General features: G+C 38.4%; 1 protein-coding gene across 2 annotated transcripts in view; it reads right to left on the bottom strand.

Moving 5' to 3' along the window:
* The window catches only part of SPOP (speckle type BTB/POZ protein), an 89239-nt gene that overhangs the window by 26620 nt on the left and 39415 nt on the right, over positions 1–23204 (bottom strand). Inside the window, exon 2 of one of the 2 annotated variants that reach the window (XM_055407599.2) lies at positions 15359–15404. The exons of the other annotated variant lie outside the window; for it this stretch is intronic. The gene's annotated coding sequence lies outside the window, so the exon portion shown is untranslated. The remainder of the gene's footprint in view (positions 1–15358; positions 15405–23204) is intronic. 2 annotated transcript variants of the gene reach the window in all.

Here is a 23204-nt window from a genome sequence, read left to right as displayed (position 1 = left end):
ATGTATGGATGTGAGAGTTGGACTATAAAGAAAGCTGAGTGCCGAAGAATTGATGCTTTTGAACTGTGGTGTTAGAGAAGATTCTTGAGAGTCCCTTGGACTGCAAGGAGATCCAACTAGTCCATCCTAAAGGAGATCAGTCCTGAGTGTTCTTTGGAAGGACTGACGTTGAAGCTGAAATTCCAATCCTGTGGCCACCTGATGCGAAGGACTGACTCATCTGAAAAGACCCTGATGCTGGGAAAGATTGAGGGCATGAGGAGAAGGGGATGGCAGAGGATGAGATGGTTGGATGGCATCACCGACTCAATGGACATGAGTTTGGGTAAATTCCAGGAGTTGGTGATGGACGGGGAAGCCTGGCATGCTGCGGTCCATGGGGTCACAAAGAGTCGGACACGACTGAGCGACTGAACTGAACTGAACAAGTTCCCAAGTGACCCTGATGTGCTGGTCCTGGAACGTTTTGAGAACCACTGCCCGAGAAAAACTGCACCTAGGCACAAGAAGACACGGACAAGGTTGTTCAATGTGGCAGTTATAAACAAACTAAAAATCCAGTAGGAGGGAAATAGGTAACTAAATTGGGTTATTTCCATACAATGGAAAACTATTTCAGGATTTAAAAGCAATGAACTGCACCATGGAGATGAGATAAAACACAATACTAATGAAAAAAGAGTTTTGGAATGTCTTGTGCAGTACATTATTTACACAAATTTAAGATTTATATATTACTTAGATATTTTCATACAGTTCAGTTCAGTCACTCAGCCGTGTCTTGACTCTTTGTGACCCCATGAACTGTAGCACGCCAGGCTTCCCTGTCCGTCACCAACTCCTGGAGCTTGCTCAAACTCATGTGCATCGAGTCGGTGATGCCATCCAATCACCCCATCCTCTGTTGTCCCCTTCTCCTCCTGCTTTCAATCTTTCCCAGCATCATGGTATTTTCAAATGCGTCAGTTATTCGCATCAAGTGGCCAAAAGATTGGAGTTTCAGCTTGAGTATCAATCCCTCCAATGAATATTCAGGACTGATTCCCTTTAGGTTGGACTGGTTGAATCTCCCTGCAGTCCAAGGGACTCTCAAGAGTCTTCTCCAATACCACAGTTCAAGAGCACCAATTCGTCAGTGTTCAGCTTTCTTTATAGTCCAACTCTCACATCCATACATGACTACTGGAAAAACCACAGCTTTGACTAGATGGACCTTTCTCAGTAAAGTAATGTCTCTGCTTTTTAATATGCTGTCTAGGTTGGTCATAACTTTCCTTCCAAGGAGCAAGCGTCTTTTAATTTCATGGCTGCAGTCATCATGTGCAGTGATTTTGGAGGACAAGAAAATAAAGTCTGTCACTGTTTCCATTGTTTCCCCATCTATTTGCCATAAAGTGATGGGACCAGATGCCATGATCTTAGTTTTTAGAATGTTGAGTTTTAATGCAAACAGTAGAAGTGAAAAAAAATCAATGACAGGCTATGTCGCAAATTCAGGATGGGGGAGCAAGAAAGAATGAAGCTGGGAAAAGAATGCAAGACATTTCAAGTCGATCTCTCATGTTTTGTTTAAAATTAGGAAGACCTAAGGCAAATATGACAATACAAATGTCATTTAATTTGGGATGACAGCTACTGTTGTGTATAATATCCTTTGTACTGTTTTACTTTATTTTTAAAATGTATTAATTGTAGGAATACTAATAAAAAGGATATACTTATTTCATTATATCATACATTGTCTAGTTTACAACATACAAGGGAGAAATTTCTTTCCCGAACTCCTGGTTTATTTTTAGTTAGGGATAGACAATATGAATCTTCTAAATGACTGTGTTATCCTCTGTGCTTGACTACTATGAAGCTCTGAGACAAATTTGTCTTGAAACTACAGGCTCACATGCTCATTCCATATTCTATATAGCTCATATTTTTACTGTACTATAGCTTTATTATTTTCTTAACACTGTTACTAATTTTTCTGTAAGTCCTTAAACTGTTTATTTTACTCTTTGATATGTTAAGTATTTCTGGAAACTGCCTCAAATCCTTCATAGAAAGAGGTATAAATGAATAACTTTCCCCTGCCCCCAAATCACTCAACTCATACACATTCAGTAGCTACTTAAGTAATAAGCATGGAAGAGTCTTAATAAGATATAGGGCACTCTCACAAAGTAATACCACTAGTATTACCAGAGTCCCTACTGGTTTAACACTATCCTACATGTGTTTATAATTAAAATATCCCATGTAACCATAGATGAAGTTAAGACTTATATAGAGGATATGCTATTTTACTTAAGCCAGCAAACTAAGCACTGCAATGGCCTCTGGGCCTCCCTGGTTTATGCAATTCAAGATTTCATAATATCAAGAAAAGAGACCTGTGATCAAGATAGGCTTGCATTTGATGGAAAACACATTCTCACCCCATGGGCTGCAGCCTGCCAGGCTCCTCTGTCCAGGGAACTCTCCAGGCAAGAATACTGGAATGCGTAGCCATTCCCTTGTTCAAAGGATCCTCCTGGATCCAGGGATGGAACCGGGGTATCTCCTACATTGCAGGTAGATTCTTTACCATCCAAGTCACCAGGGAAGCCCATTTATTTGTCTAGTAGGTAAACACACCTTAGGCAGCTTTATAAATCCAGTTACCATTACTGCCACTGAAACCAGAATGAAATTTCAAAATTCCCAATTAAAACTATCTTTTGGACAGGCTGGCAATGAAGATGTGAATTTTACACGTTAGTTAAGAGCATAAAACTTGGCTCTGTTGGGTGTGAGGTGCAGGCTCAGCTCTATATTGATGGATCATAAAATACTAATTTGAGTTTATTGTTAAAGTTTAAAAAATACTTCAAACTTATCTAACAATTAATAATTTAGGAATTCTCTAAGCTTAAGAAAAAAACAAGTTTAAAAGCCAGCTTATTTTAATGGATTAACTGTTGCTACAGAGCTATGGTTCATTATTACAACCAGAAAATAAAATACAACTTGTCTTGGCCATTTTTTCCTATCGTTTTTGTTTCTTATTTATTCTGTACACAAGTCTTTGTTTGTTTGTTTTTTTAAATAATATCACCCAACCGTCCTTCCAATTGTTTAAAAATGTCCAACCCAGCAGTCAGTAGAACTAGAGAATCAGTTTTAGACTCTAAGGAGCTCTAACCACACAACCTGCTGGGAGGGAAATTGACTAGGAGAGCATAAATCTAATTAATTTCACTCAGAGTAGGCACCATGTGCAAACACATGTTCACCAGCAAAGTAGCCCGGTGGTAGATGAACTCTTCAGCACTTCATGCCAATTGCCACAGATGCCCAGCAGAAAAACAATTTTAGAAAAGAGGTCTATTTGAGGGTCATGGTTTGAGAATCTTTAGGAGAAAACAAGCATCAGCATATACTGTTCCTGGCTTCAAATAAGTTAAAACAAGACTTCCCAAGTTCTCTAACGAGAAATTCATTTTCCAAAGCTTAGCAAACTTCCCAGTATGCTGACAACTCGGAGGCTGAACATATCTGTTATACGCGTGCTAAGCTGCTTCAGTCGTATGTGACTCTTTGCGATCCTATGGACTGTACCCTACCAGGCTCCTCTGTCCATGGATTTTCCAGGCAAGAATACTGGAGTGGGTTGCCATTTCCTTCTCCCAGGGGATTTTCTTGACCCAGGGATCCAACCCAAGTCTCATGTCTCCTGCATTGGCAAATGCGTTCTTTACCACTAGCGCCACCTGGGAAGCCCTATCTGTAACATACCACCATTTATTTTCCTGTTCATTTTATTAAATCCTGACCTGTGAGTCTACACCTCTTCTGAGTGTATCTTCATTCTATAAGATGAAAATGATTGGTTATTTTTCCCTTCATTGTGAAAACATAAATCAGTAATTCGAACTGAACTCTTACGTAATCAGGATACTTCCAGGATAGAAGATGAATTCCCTGTACAATAGAAAGAAACATCCCAATAGTTTAAGCTGTGGTATATGCTAGAGCTAGCCTAGACATTCTCTGCAAAATGTTATACAGACAGCTTGTGTAGTTTTCTTTTTTTCTTTCTTTTTAGTGGAAAAGGGATTCAACCCTTAAGGATTTTTTTTTTAAAAACTTTTTATTTTATATTGGGGTTTAGCTGATTAACAAACAATGCTAACAATAGATAATTTCAGGTGAAATTATCAATGCTAATAAATGATAATTTCAGGTGAATAGTGAAGGGAATCACCCATACATATAAACATATCCATTCTCCTGACAGCTTGTGCAGTTTTTAAATCTTTTATTCCTTATAAGCATTCTTCCATCTTCAATCTAATCCAATCATCCACAGAATTTTTTTAAAAACAAACAATTAATACAGGCATATCACATACGTGCTATCTTCATATCCATCAGTCTTAAAATTATAGGATAAAACTATGGAGATACTAGACTGAATCATTGTTTTTGTAGGCCAAAGATAGTAAAAAATTGGCAATTTCATATGGTTTAATACATAAACATGCACAAGCTAGAAGGCTGGGAATATGGACTCTTGCCAAAGTATAGTTTTTTAGGGACTTTTTAAAAACCTGTAACTTTTTATTTTTCATGGTTTAAAGCCTGGTACAGTTTCCAAGTAAGGAAAAATCCCAATGTCGTTAACTATTTTAAACTTGAGAGACGTCTGCATTTTCCAAAACAGAAGATGCCAAAAAGACTGTTGACACACACACACACACACAAACTATAGAAAGACTTGGGTATATTCATTTTTAAGAAACTTTTGGGGCCTCAAAGGAGTGTCTGTATTTCTTCTGTTACATATCCTCAATCATGTACAGCCCAGGAGGCAGTATCTTCTTTCTCATTACCCTATAAATTACAGGTCATACTGATTTCTTCTGCTGCAAGGTTTGAATGACTTTTGAATATCTGTTATGAGTAAACTTTTTGCAGTTCAGTCTAGTTGGTGCCCTGCTTAGTTGTTCAGTCATGTCCAACTCTTTGCAACCCTATGGACTGTAGCCAGTCAGGCTCCTCTGTTCACGGGGATTCTCCAGGCAAGAATACTGGAGTAGGTTTCCGTGGCCTCCTAGAGCGAATCTTCCCAACTCAGGGATCGAGCCCAGGTCTCTCTCATTGCAGGTGGATTCCTTATCATCTGAGCCACCAGGGAAGCCCTCAATGTAGTCTAACAAAATACTAAATGTACTTATTTTAAAAAATTTAGAGATACTTCTTAAAATGAAACTAGGAGCAATTATGAGAGATTTCAATCAGCAAAGGAAGACTGGGGTTTCTCATGTTACGTACATGCTTCCTAAAATTTACAAGTTAAAGATGACTGCTTTTTTAAAAAAACTGAGATATAATTGACATGTAACATTGTATTTTTTTTAAATTCTATAACACAGGGTTTTAGAATTGAGTGACTCTAAAGAGCAAGGGAAGGATTGGGGGCGGGAGGAGAAGGGGATGACAGAGAATGAGATGGCTGGATGGCATCACCGACTCTGTGGACATGAGTTTGAGTGAACTCCGGGAGTTGGTGATGGACAGGGAGGCCTGGCGTGCTGTGATTCATTGGGTCGCAAAGAGTCGGACACGACTGAGGGACTGAAAAAATAAAAAAAGAGCAAGAAGAAAAAAATCAACAGCCTAACAGAAAAATAGGCAAAGAACAGACAATGGTTTACAGACAAGTAAATATCAATGGCTCTTAAATATGTGAAAACAAGCTCAACTCTCATTTATAATGGATAAATGCAGAGTAAACCACACATTAATTCACCCAGTGACTCTGCAAAGATGAAAATGTTTGTCAACACATGCCTAGGGTAAGGAGAGCACTTCTGATTGGAGTATAAGCTGTAACTCCAAGAAGGGACATATATATCAAAATAAGTAAGAAATGCATATATCCTTTGATCTAACAGCTCTACATATAGAAATTTATCCTACTGATATATTTAATATGTCAAATATAAAAGATTTTTCAATGTGGCACTATTTGCAATCACAACAACTTAAAAGGAAATAACCTGAAAGTCCATCAGCAGGGGATTGATTAAATAAATTATGGTATCAGTTCAGTTTAGTTCAGTTGCTCAATCGTGTCCGACTCTTTGCGATCCCATGAATCACAGCATGCCAGGCCTCCCTGTCCATCACCAACTTCTGGAGTTTACTCAAATTCATGTCCAACGAGTCAGTGATGCCATCCAGCCATCTCATCCTCTGTCGTCCCCTTCTCCTCTTGCCCCCAATCCCTCCCAGCATCAGGGTCTTTTCCAATGAGTCAACTCTTTGCATGAGGTGGCCAAAGTATTGGAGTTTCAGCTTTAGCATCAATCCTTCCAATGAACACTCAGGACTGATCTCCTTTAGAACGGACTGGTTGGATCTCCTTGCAGTCCAAGGGATTCTCAAGAGTCTTCTCCAACACCACAGTTCAAAAGCATCAATTCTTCGGCAATCAGCTTTCTTCACAGTCCAACTCTCACATCCATACATGACCACTGGAAAAACCATAGCCTTGACTAGACACACCTTTGTTGGCAAAGTAATGTCTCTGCTTTTTAATATGCTATCTAGGTTGGTCATAACTTTCCTTCCAAGGAGTAAGCATCTTTTAATTTCATGGCTGCAATCACCATCTGCAGTGATTTTGGAGTCCAAAAAAATAAAGTCTGACACGGTTTCCACTGTTTCCCCATCTATTTCCCATGAAGTGATGGGACCAGATGCCATGATCTTAGTTTTCTGAATGTTGAGCTTTAAGCCAACTTTTTCACTCTCCTCTTTCACTTTCATTAAGAGGCTTTTTAGTTCTTCCTTAGTTGATATAAGGGTGGTGTCATCTGCATATCTGAGTTTATTGATATTTCTCCTGGCAATCTCGATTCCAGCTTGTGCTTCCTCCAGCCCAGCGTTTCTCATGATGCACTCTGCATATAAGTTAAATAAACAGGGTGACAATATACAACCTTGACGTAGTCCTTTCCCTATTTGCAACCAGTCTCTTGTTCCATGTCCAGTTCTAACTGTTGCTTCCTGACCTGCATACAGGTTTCTCAAGAGGCAGGTCAGGTGGTCTGGTATTTCCATCTCTTTTAGAATTTTCCACAGTTTCTTGTGATCCATACAGTCAAAGGCTTTAGCATAGTCATTAAAGCAGAAATAGATGTTTTTCTGGAACTCTCTTGCTTTTTCCATGATCCAGCGGATGTTGGCAATTTGATCTCTGGTTCCTCTGCCTTTTCTAAAACCAGCTTGAACATCTGGAAGTTCACAGTTCACATATTGCTGAAGCCTGGTTTGGAGAATTTTGAACATTACTTTACTAGCATGTGAGATGAGTGCAACTGAGTGGTAGTTTGAACATTCTTTGGCATTGCCTTTCTTTGGGACTGGAATGAAAACTGACCTTTTCCAGTCCTGTGGCCACTGCTGAGTTTTTCAAATTTGCTGGCATATTGAGTGCAACACTTTCACAGCATCCTCTTTCAGGATTTGAAATGGCTCAACTGGAATTCCATCACCTCCACTATCTTTGTTCGTAGTGATGCTTTCTAAGGGCCACTTGACTTCGCATTCCAGGATGTCTGGCTCTAGGTGAGTGATCACACCATCATCATTATCTGGGTCCTGAAGATCTTTTTTGTACAGTTCTTCTGTGTATTCTTGCCACCTCTTCTTAATATCTTTTGCTGCTGCTAGGTCTATACCATTTCTGTCCTTTATTGAGTCCATCTTTGCATGAAATGTTCCCTTGGTAGCTCTAATTTTCATGAAGAGATCTCTAGTCTTTCCCATTCTGTTGTTTTCCTCTATTTCTTTGCACTGATCGCTGAGGAAGGCTTTCTTATCTCTCCTTGCTATTCTTTGGAACTCTGCATTCAGATGCGTATATCTTTCCTTTTCTCCTTTGCTTTTCATTTCTCTTCTTTTCACAGCTATTTGTAAGCCCTCCTCAGACAGCCATTTTGCTTTTTTGCATTTCTTTTTCTTGGGGATGGTCTTGATCCCTGTCTCCTGTACAATGTCACGAACCTCCATCCATAGTTCTTCAGGCAGTCTGTCTATCAAATCTAGTCCCTTAAATCTATTTCTCACTTCCACTGTATAATCATAAGGGATTTGATTTAGGTTATACCTGAATGGTGTAGTGGTTTTCCCTACTTTCTTCAATTTAAGTCTGAATTTGGCAATAATGAGTTCATGATCTGAGCCACAGTCAGCTCCCGGTCTTGTTTCTGATGACTGTATAGAGCTTCTCCATGTATAGACAATGTAATAATAATATTTATTTTAAAAAGGAATGGGGAAGCTCCTTCTATATAAACACGCAAAAATATTTAGTGTGTGTGTATAAAGTATCTCTGTAAAGCTACACAAGACTCTAGGGACACTGCCTACTTCCAAGGAAGGAAACTGGTACTTGGGTGGGAAGGAGAATTTCCATTATGTTCCCTTTTGTACTTACTGAATTTTGAACCATGTGATTATATTACCTTTTCAAATAGTGAATAAAAATGTTAAAGAGAATTAGCAGACTTTACAATTAATTCCTCTAAGGTATGAGCTAAAGCTGAAACTCCAATACTTTGGCCACCTCATGAGACGAGTTGACTCACTGGAAAAGACTCTGATGCTGGGAAAGGTTGGGGGCGGGAGGAGAAGGGGACGACGGAGAATGAGATGGCTGGATGGCATCACCGACTCTGTGGACATGAGTTTGAGTGTACTCCGGGAGTTGGTGATGGACAGGGAGGCCTGGCGTGCTGTGATTCATGGGGTCGCGGAGAGTCGGACACAACTGAGCGACTGAACTGAACTGAACTGAACTGAACTGAAGGTATGAGACGACTTATCAATCAGACCCTTGTGAGAAACAAGACAGGAATTCTTCAGTGGCTTCCACTGTTATCCAAATAAAATCTGCCTCTTGTCATGATGGCCAAAGCTTCAGTATATCTCTTGACCTCACCTAACACTTACTCTTCTCAGTCATCAGGCTTCAGTTACTCAGGCCTTTAGTTCTGCCTGGTGAACACATCAGGCTCTTTCCTCAGCCTGGAAAGCTTTTTCTTCCCTCATATTTTTTCACAGCTGGCTTCTTCTTGTCATTTAGGTGTCCTGTCAAATGTAGTATCCACAGACAGGTCATCCCTGACCACGGGTTCAGAAGCAGTCCTCACTTAGCGCCTCTTTCATCACATTACCCTGTTTACATTTCTTTTTTATTTTTTTAACTTAAAGTTTTTATTTTGTATTGGGAATATGCTCAATTAACAATGTTAACAGTTTCAGGTGAACAGTGATGGGACTCAACCATACATATACATGTATCCATTCTCCCCCAAATCCCCTTCCCTTCCAGGCTGGCACATAACATTGAGCAGAGTTGCATGTGTTATACAATAGGTTTTGTTGGTTATCCATTTTAAATACAGCAGTGTGTAGATGACCCTCCCAAAGTCACTAACTATCCTTTCCCCTGGCAACCATGAGTTCAATCAGACAGAGGAGAAATATCCTACGACACCCCTTATATGTGGAATCTAAAAAGAAATGATACAAATGAACTTACTTTACAAAACAAGAAAGACTCAAATTCAGTAAACTAACTTACATATTTTTAGTATCACTATCTGAAATTGTTTTTATATTTTCACTTGTCTACTGTCTCTCCCACTAAGAAGTTAAAGCACAATGAGAGAACAGCATTCCCTGCTTAAAATGGTATCATAATAGGTATTCAATAAATATTTGTTCAATGAAATTGCTACTGACTAACTAGACTTCTGTCTTTTGGGATCATATTTTTCTTTAATGAACTCTAGTTAATAGGAGTTGTTGAATGAGTAACAGCTATAGGAATCCAAGCATACTTTTAAAACAAAATATTTTAGGGACTTTCCTGGTGGTCCAGTGGTTAAGAATCTGCCTTCCAATGCAGAGGATGAGGGTTCACTCTCTGTTGGGGAACTAAGATTCCACATGTTGCAGTGCAACTAAGCCTGGGCATATACTCTGAGAAAACCATAATTAAAAATGACACATGTAAAAAATATATATATGTACATGTACTCCACCAAATGACACATGTACCCCAATGTTCACTGCAGCACTATTTACAACAGCCAGGACATGGTGACTCAGATGGTCAAGAATCCGCCCTCAATGTGGAAGACCCAGCTTCAATCTCTGGGTCAGGAAGATCCCCTAGAGAAGGAATGGCAACCCACTCCATACCCACGCCTGGAGAATCCCATGGACAGAAAAGCCGGATGGACTACAGTCCATGGGGTCGCAAAGAGTCAGCCGAGACTAACACTTTCACTTTCAGGACAAGGAAACAACCTAAACGTCCATCTACAGATGAATGGATAAAGAAGATGAGGCACATATATACAATGGAATATTACTCAGCTATAAAAAGGAACAAAACTGGGTGGTTGGTAGAAATGTGGATGGACCCAGAGTCTGTCATACAAAGTGAAGTAAGTCAGAAAGAGAAAAATATCATATATTAATGCATATATGTGGAATCTAGAAAAATGGTACCGATGAACCTATTCCCAGGGCAAGAATAGAGGCACAGACATAGAGAATGGACAGGTGGACACAGGGAGGTAAAAGGAGGGTGAGACGAATCGGGAGATTAGGATTGACATGTATATGCTACCATGTGTAAAACAGCTGGTGGGAAGCTCCTGTATGGCACAGGGAGTTCAGCTCAGTGCTCAGTGATGATCTAGAGGGGTGAGGTGGAGGGGGTGGGAGGGAGGTCCAAGAGGGAGGGGATATATTATACATACAGCTGATTCATTTCATTGTGCTATAGAAACTAACACAGCAGTGTAAAACAATTATACTACAAAAAAAAAAAAACTAACGGTTCATCTTCAGTTTTAAAGAACTAATTTAATACATTCCAAAACTACATTCTCCTTTGATTAAAAAAAAAAAAATCCAAGAAAAGTTGAGAAAAAAGAGAAATGTGCAGGGCTAAATGGGAAATTCCTGAATCCACAACAGCTAAGATAAACACATCTTTCAGTATAAGTCAATCCTGAAAGTATCATTATAGCAGCTGTCAGAAACTCATGCTAGACCGCTCAGTTATTCCAAGTTAAATTCTATACAGTAAAATTCCCATATATGGATAAAAATGAGGTAGATTATTAGCATTTACTTAGAATTGATCTATAATTTTCATGTCTGACACAGGGTTTGATTCCCTTAAAACTGACATGTAGGGAAATGACAATTAACATTAAATATATGCATGTACAAACATGTATATAGAAATAAATAGAGACACAGAGATAGACACATCCACCTTTAAAACATGTCCAGACACATTACTAAGTTCTTTCTGTACCAGACTATGATGCAGAACATATTTTCTACCACAGTCAAATATTTATCTAACTAAGAGTTCAACTGTTCTTATATTTGTTGCATATAAGGAAAATTTAGAAGAAACTACTGTATATAAGGAAAACTCAGAAACAAGTATAGTATTACATATGCATGTCAGTACCATTAAGGTTTTCCCAGGTTACAGGTCTCTTAGGCAAGCATGGACTCTGAAATGACTGTGAGGATTAGGTATGCTTTTGAACATAAAAAGGCTATTTTTTTCTTCTTCTCAATGTGTTACAAGAGTTTTATAGAAATAGCCTGGCTAGTAAGGCTCATCCAAAGTCAAAATGAAGATGAACAAGAAGATACATGAAAGAATTTCAAGTCATTGAAAGCAAAGGAATAAACAATAGACTGCTCCCACTGACTCCCAACCTCAGCATGTGCTAGCTGTTTACAGTCTTACTGCCCTTCTCTACAGGTTATAAATAACTACAAAGTGTCCGTGTCCTCAAGGAGACCTCAGCAGCCAGCTCAAAGGTTAAAATATGGAATAATTCTCAATCTGGATGCAACTTTTCCAGTTAGGAAAAAAAAAGCAAAGAGCAGAAAAATTCACTGCCAATTTAAGTTAAGGGCTAGGGAATCATTCCCTCTCCCCAAAAACTATCCATTATGTAAGAGACGTTAATATAGACATATTAGCATAATCCCCTACCCGAAAAATATGTCCAGGGAGAGCATGTGCATGAGTGCATGCTAAGTTGCTTCAGTCATATCGGACTCTTTTCAACCCCATGGACCCATCAGGTTCCTCTGTCCACAGGATTCACCAGGTAAGAATACTGGAATGGGTTGCCATGCCCTTCTCCAGGAGATCTTCTCCACCCAAGGATCGAACCCACATCTCTAATGTCTCCTGAATTGGTAAGTGGGTTCTTTACCACTAGCGTCACCTGGGAAGCCTCCCAACGAGGGCAGGCTCTGCTCCAAATGCAGAGGTCTGCCCTGGAAAGAGGTAGGTGCCACTCAACAGTCTTGTAGGACTGCATCTCCTTAGAACTTAAAAAGACTTCTTGGGTTTTTGTTTTGCTTTTTAATTCAGGTACAAATAACTACATCTACATAAAAATGTAAAAGAAAAAAATTCCTGTCTCCACTTGAATGGAGGATCCTAAAGAATAAACCATGAGTGCAACAAGCACAGGTTTCACAAAGTCTGGGTTCTTTCATCAGGTGATGTGCTGGTGTTGTTAATTACTAAACCCCTGCTAGGATAAAATACAAAACAAACAAACAAAAAAGCCGACTTCCTCCAACTGCTTTAAAAAAAAAAAAAAAGGCAGATAGTGTTCATCAGATTAAGCTTCTCCACACATCACTTTCAAACTCTATTATTTGGGAGATGGCTAAAATAGAAAGACATGAATTCAAATCAGCAAACAAATCTGACTATAAAGGGGCTATTTCACTTCAAAGTGGATCTCAGTCCCAAAGGAAAACACCTTTAGAAATGAAGTTAGATAGGCAGAACCAAACAATCAGCAAATTCTCTCTTTTCACAAATAATAATAATAATGTGTTGATTCCACTGAATGGATTGGGCAAAAATCTCTAGGGCCACAAAGAGCAAACTTAGGAAAAATGAAGATTTTAACACATCCCACATGTTATCAAAGACTTCTCCTCTAGGTTGAGAAAATTTATTCTAAAACAAGAGCTGGAACAGAATTTTAAAAAAAGAAGAAGAAGGAAGAGGAAGAAGAAGAGGGACAAAACCTTATGGTTAAGAGACTATTATATAATTATATGCCCAAAGCTTTTTTGAGATTTGAGAAGTTATAGTTTTTCACCTTTTCCCCTCAACTACAACTATGAAGAACCTTACAAAATCAAACAGCAAACAGATGAGTGGCTTGGCCTTAATACAGTTTAAGCACGTCCAATCTGTAATGAATTAAAAAACTAAAGAGTCATTTTATGAAACAAATAGGCAGAGGTTGCATAAACTTGCAGGGTCCTCTGGCCTTTATAGAAGCCAAATTCAACAAGCAGTTCTCTTTGCCCACCAATGTTTTAGTCAAACCATTTAAAAATATTTCTTGCTAACACAATCTGGCTAGAGAAGGGGCCAAAGAATGCATACCAAAGAAGAAATTCTAAACTGGCCTTAGGGTATACAATTTGGGATAACTTCATTAACTCAGAAGCTGAAAAGATCCACCTGCTCCAGAGGACTTGGTCTACTACAAGGGCAACCAATTCTCTTCAGCATTTACTACTATATACTATCTAGCACTGCAGACAGTGACCACAGTCATGAAATTAAAGGATACTTGCTCTTTGGGAGGAAAGCTATGACAAACCTAGACAGTGTATTAAAAAACAGAGACATCACTGTGCCAACAAACGTCCACATAGCAAGGCTATGTGCAGATGTGAGAGTTGGACATAAAGGCTGAACACCAAAGAATTGATGTTTCGGAACTGTGGTGCCAGAGAGACTCTTGAGAGTCCCTTGGACTGCAAGGACATCAATCCAGCCAATCCTAAAGGAAATCAACTCTGAATATTCATTGGAAGGACTGATGCTGACACTCTTAATACTTTGGCCACCTGATGCAAACAGCCAACTCACTGGAAAAGATTCTGATGTTGAGAAAGATTTAAGGGAAAAAGGAGAAGGGGATGGCAGAGGATATGATGGTTAAATAGCCATCACCAACTCAATGGACATGAATTTGAACAAACTCCGGGAGATAATGAAGGACAAGGAAGCCTGGTGTGCTACAGTCCATGAGTTTGCAAAGAGCAGGAAACGACTTAGCGACTGAACAACTACTATCTAGTAGTATAGAATTCAGTATTCTCTGGAAACTTTTTATGAGAGGCATCTAGACCTCTCTGTAACTACAAAAGAGATACTGAGGTATACGTGTGCTTTCATTTTCTTTAAGTGTGGTTTTAAGTAGAGAAATCTGATGACTGTTTACACTGGATCCATGTTCCCTACCTAAAACCACCTGCAAAAAATAAAATTCTCCTTTCCAAAGTTCTTAAAAATAAGCCAATTTCTATGGTAATGGTAAGGTTCTAACCAAACTAAATGGGACAAAGGATGACCAGGAAGTTCTCGGTTTTAAGTGTTCATTCCAAAATTCATGACGCAAGGAAAAAGTAAAACCACACAGGCACACAAAACAGGTCAAAGTTAAAATGTCTGTCTTAACACAATTTCCTGGCTCCTGATGATTTGGCAGAATTTAAAAGATTAAAATGCAGTGACACCTATTTTACCCAATAAAACTGTATAAAAACATACATATGCATTTAAGGTAAGAATCTCATGCCACAAGCAAAACTTTCAAGATGGTAGCTAGAATGGTAGAAATATCTAAGTTACACATTGAGAGATGAGTTCTAAGATACATACACAAAGACAATTTGCTCAAAATCAAACTCCTTTTATATAAAGTAAAATGAAGCCCATGAATCGCTTTAAGGTATGTCCTTTTATAAGCCATAATACAAGTTTCTCTGAAGATCTTTTCTAGGGAGAAAAATAATCTTACTCTAAAAATGTCCAGATCATGTATTATCAACCATTAATTAAAATTTTTAATCCAAACATTTTTTCTAGTCTCCATCATTAGTGTAAAGCCTTATCCTATATATAGCAATCACTAGAGAAGACCTGAATAAATAACTCTGGTTTACTCCAGGAAAGAATATTTAGAATAAAACCTCTTTTGAAACCAATTATGAAAAATGTTTAACACTGATTGTAATGGTCTTAAAAAAAAAAAAAACTTACATGCTCACCTTGTATGACTTCCAACTTTACATACTATTTGCACTGAAATGAGACAGTAGACTGCACTCAAGATATGTACTTTTTAAAGTCATGATAAATACTTCTATGCATTTCATTCTACTTCTGTCCTCATGATCTTAAACTATGTTTAAAATAAAACTATGTAAAACTCACCAAGTCAGTAGGAAGACTCTAATTTGTCTTGTCTAACCGGAAATCTCTGTGGAAAATAGAGATGATGAATCAGACTTAAGATTCTGAATCTCATACAAGTCTTTACTTACTTAGGCTATTCTGAAAAGAGAAAATTTTACAAAAGCAAGTGATACATTAGCTAGGATTTACTAGTCAAAATTACCATTCTTGTATCTCATCACTAGTTCTGAGTGCTCTAGTTTCTAGTCATCTCTCAAAAAGGTTACACTTAGAAATTAAAAGTCAGAAAAATTCAAGTTAATTCTTCTAATGAACTGGCATATCAATACAGCAATAATGAAATAAGTGTCTTGCCCCATGTCAACATTTATAAGAGGAGAGCAATCATTTTTGCCAGCAACTTCACAAAATGCTTAAAGAATTACTATCAAGTTTTTATGTAAAATACCCTTTATAAAAAGTGCTCTGTGGGTCAATTACACCGAAGCAAGATGCATTTAAACAAAGCTATGTATCCTATCGGAGAAGGCAATGGCAAGCCACTCCAGTACTATTGCCTAGAAAATCCCATGGATGGAGCAGCCTGGTAGGCTGCAGTCCGTGGGGTCGCTAAGGGTCGGACACGACTGAGCTACTTCACTTTCACTTTTCACTTTCACACACTGGAGAAGGAAATGGCAACCCACTCCAGTGTTCTTGTCTGGAGAATCCCTATGGTTTTAATAAACAGCTGCCACACTGAGGTTGCTGTTGAAGACCGGTGAGATATCTTAGCTAACCACCACCACCATCACCCTAAATAATCTACCATATCCTACAAAGTCACTAAAACAAAAACAGGGATAAAAATGGTTGCTAGGCTTCTAGGAACATAAGCTAGGCAGAAAATTCAGGTACTAGCTTCCTTTTTATGAGAAAAGGAAGTACTGCATACATTGTGGGTGATTCCTAAAAAATAGAATCTTTTCCTGAAAACGTAAATGCTATCTTTAACTGCTACCCTGGTATAAATAAGGTCCTCTTATTTTGGTTAACCAAATCTAGTTACTATCAGCAGTGGATTTGATCCCTCACCAAAAACCATACTAAACTACTGAATCTAAAAGAGGACAAGTCATGATTAGATTTAAAATAACAAGAGTCAGGTCAAATTCATCTAGCAGATATTTACTGAACACCGTGTTTAACGTTTTGGTTTCTCAGTTAATTAGAATGCACACTTTTAGGCCTGGGGGACAGGCAAAATTTAAGAGTCTGACAATAGTGATAAGGACTAGAAGGAACAGGAACACTTTCACCCTGTTCTGTGGGTAGAAAGACAAATTAGTACAACCATTTTGGAAATCAGTTTATTCTTGCGCCACCTGGGAAGCCCCTAACTAAACAAAAGATCCAACAATTCCACTCCGAAATATGGCCCAGAGAAAGTCCTGTACATGTCCATCAGCACATATAAATGAGAACATTCACAGCAGCAATGTTACTAACAACTAAAAATATCAACAGAACAGGTACACAAACTGTGATATATTCATTACATGAATATATATACATGGCAATTAAATTACAGTTCTACATACAACACAGATGAACTTTACAAACATATAGTTAGGTTCTGAAAGAAGACATAAAAGAACACATGTAGTATTATTCCATTTAATTACATAAAGTTCAAAAACAGACAAAACTAAGTTATACTGGTCTGCAATGAATCCTACATGGTGAAATCACAAAGAAGAATCTATTACCACAAATGTCAGATCAGTGACACCTCTGAGCAGTGGTAGGGGCTATGATCTAGAAGGGGCTATAATCTATAACACAACAAGCTTCTTCTGGATGCTAGTAATGGTATTTATAGGTATAAACGGCGGTTAAAATAAAATAGAGTATATATGGTATGTATATATCTCCTCCAGTATCTAAGGGTGAATACAGTGTCTTCCACAGAATACATCCTTGACTTTTTATGCAAGACAATTCAGGATAAGAATTCAGTAATAAAGCAGGACCACGCAGGAATGACTATCTGTAGACAGGCTTTCCTATTATACTTCCTTTCTCTGATTTTAAATGTAATACTTAAGATCTGTATTTCTGGGAAATTTTCATACTGACACAAATGTTTAAATCTTTGTATGGCTGCTCACCAGGAGCCATTAGTTAATACCCAAATCATAAGAAACAAACAAAAACTTTTGAACATAAGTATTTTTTGCCATTACCTTTTTAGTTTAATCATGGATGAAACCTCCAATGATTTCCATCTCACTCTGAGTAAAAGCCAAAGTCCTTACAATAACTGAGAAGGCCCTGCACAATCTGGACCTCATTACCTCTCTCGCCTCATCTCCAATTATGTTCTCTGGAGCTCTCAGTGTTCTAGCCACATTGCTCTTCTCTGCTGCTGTTTCTCAGACAGAATACGCTCGTTCCTGCCTTAGGGCTTTGTACTTGCCCTTTATTCTACCTGGATAACTCTTTCCCCAGATATTCTCTTGGCACACAACCTCACCATCGTGGGGCTTTCCCTAATCATCACTAGCTCTGTGAGGCCTTCTCTGACACCTTTAAACATGTCATCCCCTGCCCCCATAGCCACAGTTTTATTTTTCCTTCATTTTTTTCTATACCACATAAAGTCATCTACCATACTTTACCTGAGATGTAAGAAGGCAGATGTCTGTTTTGCTGCTATACCCAGACAGTGTCTGGCACATGGAAAATCAGAAATAAATACTTATTTAATAAATGATTGAATTAATCTGCTCTTTGGATTTCTATCCTTGAAAGATTAGACAGTAACATTATACATTGGAAAAAAAGGTTTCCCCTCTCTATAAATCAAATTTATTAACAAAGTTCTACTAACAAGATTCAGATTTCTGCTCTTATCACTACTGACTTACAGGTAAATAAAAAGTCGATATGAACTAAATTGTATCTTCCCCTAAAACAAATGTGCATAGCATAAAGATGACAATGCTGGGAAAGCCCAGAGAGACAAGAGTTCCCCTGTACTGCTGGTGCAGAAGTAAGTGGTCATAACCACTAAGGGAACTCAGGTGTGGCATGAAGACTGAGGGACTGCTTTCTTTAGTTATACTTTCTATTATTTTACGTTGCTGGTTTTTTTGTGAGCATATTTTCATAAAATCAAGAAAAAAGGCGTTTTCAATAAGAATTATGCAAACAAAATATAATTCAAGAAGAAGATTCTTTATATTTTGATGCCCACAGAAACAGTAAAGTCTTCTATTACGGATCCAGATGAAATATCCCAAAATGGTAACTACAGTTAAAAGAAAAAATTATTTTTGACTTAGGAACTAAAATTTTTTATAGCAGAGCTTCTAGAGTGGAAGGAAAAACAAAACTCCATGGCGCTGGTGTTCCACATAGGAACACATTTTTATTCTAAAGAAAGATTTAAAATAGAAGCATTTCTCTGCAGCATAAAACATGGGACTAATGTGATAAACAGCAGGTAAGGAACTCCATTCAAACTTGGTGATTACAAAATAAGGAAGGTATAATTCACTGAACAAAACTACCTACTGGGTGATCAGACAGATACTTCTGAATATACAGATAGAGCTTATACTTTTGGTGGAACACTTCACCTACAATAAAGTCAGAACAAGCCTAGATCCAAAGGTTACTTTCCAACCACAGTAACTTGTGACTTGAACTATTTCTTAAGGACATAAACAAATCTGGAAGAAAATACACACGCACCTGATATTCCAGTTATATTTATTACTAACATTTCCATTTTAAGGTCTTATCAACTGCTTTTAAACATATTTAGCACATAAATTCTTAAAGACATTTATGTGTCTTAAAGACATAAAGTTGATACATTCAAGAAAGGAAGTCCTACTCAAACACTTCAGCAGGCCGTAGGGGTGGTGGGGCGGGGGGCGTGTATTATTAGAGAAGAGAACCAGTTTTCCTTTATAACACTTCAGCATTCCAAGTGCTCAAAGCTCTGAACAGGAATCCACCTTTTAAAAGGGGGGAAAAACATGCAACATAAAGATTAAAAAATACACCCGACCTCACAATAAGTATAGTGGATTAATGGACAAGGAAATGGCAACCCACTCCGGTATTCTTGCCTGGGAAATTCCATGGACAGAGGAGTCAAGCAGGCTACAGGCCATGTGGACACAACTGAGCATGCACCCACACAGTGGATTAAAGATTCCAGAAAAAGATACAAGTGAAATACTGGTCACTGAATCATATGATCCCTAAATTTACCTGTAATAGTTTTAAGGTAAAGGTTTACACTTTTAAAATGTTTACTTTGGCTAAGAATGCTACAAGAAACTCTTTTTTAAGTATCAGCTACATTTGGATCATGCAGAATTTATAAGACAATACAAGAATTGCATGAACTGGATTGGAGATCACTAACTACTAGTCCTACATTTAATTGGTGAGACATATTCTAGGAGTTAAAAAGTAATAAAACATATAATGCAGAAAGGGAAAGTTGAGTATAGTCACTGATGTATATGAAAATCAGCTACTGGACATGAAACAATAAAAATACAAAACATTAAATGCAAAGGTTACCATATTTATCCGAGTCCAGAGAGAATCCATAGGAAAAGAACATTTCAGAGCCTCTGGTCTTAGTAAAAGAAAACTGGCAAAATGGGAGAATTAAGATAAGATATTTTGGACAAAAATCAAACGAAAAAAGCAATAACAAGGAAGGAAGAGGAAAAAAACCGTATGAGATGGTTGTTCAATGAAGTTTTGTCTGTAATGGCAAAAAGAAAAATAGAAACGATTTAAATATCCATCATGGAGGTTTGGGGATTTGGTAAACTGAAATATTCATACAGAAGGGTAGAAAGCTAAAACGAGGTACCGAGATCGATGTGGATCCACGTGAATCTTGAAAAAATAGAATAAATGAAAAAAGTGACTGTGATAGAATTTATACATTCACACACATACTCTGTATTGGATGGACACGAAATTCACGGTCAGAGATTAGAGACTGTTTCTTGGGAGTAAGCTGGGGAAAAGAAACTGAGAAAGTCAATCAGGAGGACTTCAACTGAAGGTGTCACAATCTCTCTACTTCTTGTTAGGCTTTTTTTTTCCCAAAAAAAAAACACCAATAAATTCAGAGGGAACAGCAGGTTAGGAAAGCTTTAAAAAAAAAAAAAATCAACATTAGAACAATATATTAAATACACAATAACATAGTCTGAACCAAACCAAAAAAGCCAATGAATTCAGTACAGATCTTCTCAATAATAAAAAACTTAGCTCTTGGTTAAATACTGCCCCCAGCTAATAGGAACAGAGCACCAGGGTTACTTAAGCAGAGGGAGTAAAGGGACTGACTTTATACTTCAGTGAGAATAACACACACAGTAACCCAGGACTTGCTCAGTCAGTTCTCACGTTTCCACAGAGCACCTTCTCCTTCCTCTTCATCATCTACCTCTAACCTCCTGAAAACCTGTCCTCCATCTTTCCCTTTCACTCACTCTCCTCTAAGACCAACCCCTTCTTCAATCACCTCAAAAAATAGTACCTGAATTCAAAGACAGATTTTTAAAAAGAAAACTTGAGGCTTTTGGAAAATTATTTAATGCTTTTTCTTGAGCACTCCTTCAAATCTGTTTTTCCTCCCTCTGGCTTTACATTTTCCATTCCCCAACCTGTTTTTCCCCCCAGCTTTTCTCTTGCTGACCAACAGCTGCTTTCAACTGCCAGCAAACCTCTGGCATGTTTACACTTCTCCTTTGCTGAGAAAAAGATATTCCATGTAAACCAAATAAAAGCCCACTCCATAGCCCAAAGAGCAAATAAAGGGGGAAAATTTTAAGTAAAAAATACTAACCACATTTTGCTGCCTTTCATTTTCATTATGGCAAGGAATAAAATTCTAACTACCAAATAAGAGAGCAAAACCAAACTTATCATCCTTATCGCATTACTCTGGGGTTCTCTGTTTCACAAGTCATTCTGGTTAAGAATTACAAGGCCACACAGAATAGGTTCATAGAGTTAAGTACTGCTACAGTTTAATGGAAATCATAACCTCAAGATTCACAGTCCAGATACAGCCTGAACACTCCCACCCCTACCTTCCTGGTCTTTCCTGCGGGGGAGGGGTATGCTAATCCTCTCTGTATCGCTGTACTGTTCACATTTTAGTATTTGCATTGCCAAAGCAAGCACTTCTTTGCTGTCTTTAAAAGGACTTCTAAGGTCCTTTCGTGGTAAGTGCTTTAAGCTATATAACCATTCCCTTACAAGCAGTAGTCAGTGCTTCACTGTCTTCAAAGTACTTTCACATTCATGACTTTATTTGGGATTTTTTTAACAGAACTGTGAGGCATGCAGGGCAAGTATTTTACAAATAAGGAAACAAACAAACAAACAAACACAGACAATACAAATAAGGAAACAGAAGTTAAGAGGTTACAATCTATCATGGTTCAGTTCAGCTGTGTCCGACCCTTTGCAACCCCATGAATCGCAGCACGCCAGGCATTCCTGTCCATCACCAACTCCCAGAGTCCACCCAAACCCATGTCCATCAAGTTGATGATGCGATCCAACCATCTCATCCTCCGTCATTCCCTTTTCCTCCTGCCCTCAATCTTTCCCAGCATCAGTGTCTTTTCAAATGAGTCAGCTCTTCGCATCAGATAGCCAAAGTATTGGAGTTTCAGCTTCAGCATCAGTCCTTCAAATGAATATTCAGGACTGATTTCCTTTAGGATGGACTGATTGGATCTCCTTGCAGTCCAAGGGACTCTCAAAAGTCTTCTCTAACACCACAGTTCTAAAGCATCAATTCTTCGGCGCTCAGCTTTCTTTATAGTCCAACTCTCACATTATACATGACTACTGGAAAAACCATAGCCTTGACTAGACACACCTTTGTTGGCAAAGTAATGTCTCTGCTTTTTAATATGCTATCTAGGTTGGTCATAACTTCCCTTCCAAGGAGAAAGCATCTTTTAATTTCATGGCTGCAATCACCATCTGCAGTGATTTTGGAGCCCAGAAAAATAAAGTCTGCCACTGTTTCCACAGTTTCCCCATCTATCTGCCATGAAGTGATGGCACCGGATGCCATGATCTTAGTTTTCTGAATGTTGAGCTTTAAGCCAACTTTTTCACTCTCCTCTTTCACTTTCATCAAGAGGCTCTTTAGTTCTTCACTTTCTGCCATAAGGGTGGTGTCATCTGCATATCTGAGTTTATTGATATTTCTCCCGGCAATCTTGATTCCAGCTTGTGCTTTCTCCAGCCCAGCGTTTCTCATGATGTACTCTAAATATACGTTAAAAAAGCAGGGTGACAATATACAGCCTTGACATACTCCTTTTCCTATTTGGAACCAGTCTGTTGTTCCCTGTCCAGTTCTGTTGCTTCCTGAACTGCATACAGGTTTCTCAAGAGGCAGGTCAGGTGGTCTGGTATTCCCAGCTCTTTCAGAATTTTCCAGTTTATTGTGATCCACACAGTCAAAGGCTTTGGCATAGTCAATAAGGCAGAAATAGATGTGTTTCTGGAACTCTCTTGTTTTTTCCATGATCCATCGGATGCTGGCAATTTGATCTCTGGTTCCTCTGCCTTTTCTAGAACCAGCTTGAACATCTGGAAGTTCACGGTTCACGTATTGCTGAAGCCTGGCTTGGAGAATTTTGAGCATTACTTTACTAGAGTGTGAGATGAGTCCAATTGTGTGGTAGTTTGAGCATTCTTTGGCATTGCCTTTCTTTGGGATTGGAATGAAAACTGACCTTTTCCAGTCCTGTGGCCACTGCTGAGTTTTCCATATTTGCTGGCATATTGAGTGCAGCACTTTCACAGCGTC

This window comes from Moschus berezovskii, chromosome 20 (assembly GCF_049115385.1).
Source record: "Moschus berezovskii isolate FMDL1 chromosome 20, NW_MosBer_1.0, whole genome shotgun sequence".
NCBI lineage: Eukaryota > Metazoa > Chordata > Mammalia > Artiodactyla > Moschidae > Moschus > Moschus berezovskii.
Note: the sequence above shows the minus strand (reverse complement) of the source record. Positions and strands in the feature narration are given on the sequence as shown.